The sequence below is a fragment of the Buceros rhinoceros genome, unplaced genomic scaffold (assembly GCF_000710305.1).
Source record: "Buceros rhinoceros silvestris isolate BGI_N320 unplaced genomic scaffold, ASM71030v1 scaffold9475, whole genome shotgun sequence".
NCBI classification, from domain to species: Eukaryota; Metazoa; Chordata; class Aves; order Bucerotiformes; family Bucerotidae; genus Buceros; species Buceros rhinoceros.
This window is the reverse complement of record NW_010412279.1, coordinates 47,178-47,752: the sequence shown is the minus strand read 5'-3', so window position 1 is coordinate 47,752 and position 575 is coordinate 47,178. Positions and strand designations below refer to the sequence as shown.

At 47.5% G+C, this 575-nt stretch overlaps 1 protein-coding gene across 1 annotated transcript in view; it reads left to right on the top strand.

Moving 5' to 3' along the window:
• FBLN2 (fibulin 2) overlaps positions 1-575 on the top strand; it is a 73,999-nt gene that overhangs the window by 58,525 nt on the left and 14,899 nt on the right. The gene's annotated exons all lie outside the window — the stretch shown is intronic.

Sequence of the window (575 nt, the reverse complement as noted above, 5' to 3'; positions counted from 1 at the left end):
CAGCAGGAGCTGGAACTTCTTGGTGCTCGTCTCCATCTATTTGGTAGATAACAAGCTGTTTCCTAAGACAAAGTGCTTTTTTAGAATGGCTTTTCCCATTTCCGTGCTCCGCAAGGAGAGTGTTGTACTCCTCGGCGAGAAAGGTTCTACAGCCAAAGCGAAAAGCTGATTTAAACAATACTCGCTTTATCAGGTAGTATGAAACCAGCTTGATGCGGAGAAGCTGGATGAGTGGTAACAGGGTCACATTTGGCCTGTGTTAGCGCTAGTCATACTTCTTAGCCTTATACAGAACTGTGAACGTGTAAGGTTTTGTGGGTAATGGCAAACTTGATGGAGCTGTCAGGGTTCCGCTCTCCATAATTTCTTCTGTATCCAGTTCTGGTGATGCATTCCGCAGGAAATGTTTCGTGACTCCAGCTGTGGGCAGGCAGGCAATGTCAGTACCTGTCTCTTGCCGCAGTGCCTGGCCTGACGTGCAGCCTGAGCTGGGAAAATGAGCAATAACCATTAATTGTGTTCTCATTCGGGTGTCCAGGGGGGTTCTATTCCATAACCCAGAAGGTGACTATCAG